Genomic DNA, 405 nt, shown 5'->3' with positions numbered 1-405 from the left:
TAGATGGGGGAAAATGGAAAAAGTGACAGACTTTATCTTCCTGGGCTCCAAAAATCACTGCAGACAGTGACTGGATTCATGAAATTAAAAGACGCTTGTTCCTTGGAAGAAAGCTATGACAAACCTAGACAGTATATTAGAAAGCAGAGACATCACTTTGCTGACAAAGGTCCATACAGTCAAATCTATGGCTTTTCCAATAGTCATGTACAGATGTGAGAGTTGGACCATAAAGAAGGCTGAGTGTCGAACAATGCCTTTGAACTGTGGTGCTGGAGAAGATTCTTGAGACACCCTTGGACAGCAAGGAGATCAAACCAGTCAATCCTAAAGGAAATCAATCCTGAATACTCATTGGAAGGACTGATGCTAAAGCTGAAGCTCCAATACTTTGGCCATCTGCTG

This window comes from Bison bison, unplaced genomic scaffold (assembly GCF_000754665.1).
Source record: "Bison bison bison isolate TAMUID 2011002044 unplaced genomic scaffold, Bison_UMD1.0 scf7180017851861, whole genome shotgun sequence".
Taxonomy (NCBI): Eukaryota; Metazoa; Chordata; class Mammalia; order Artiodactyla; family Bovidae; genus Bison; species Bison bison.
The sequence above is the reverse complement of the archived record's forward strand: the minus strand, read 5'-3'. Positions refer to the sequence as shown.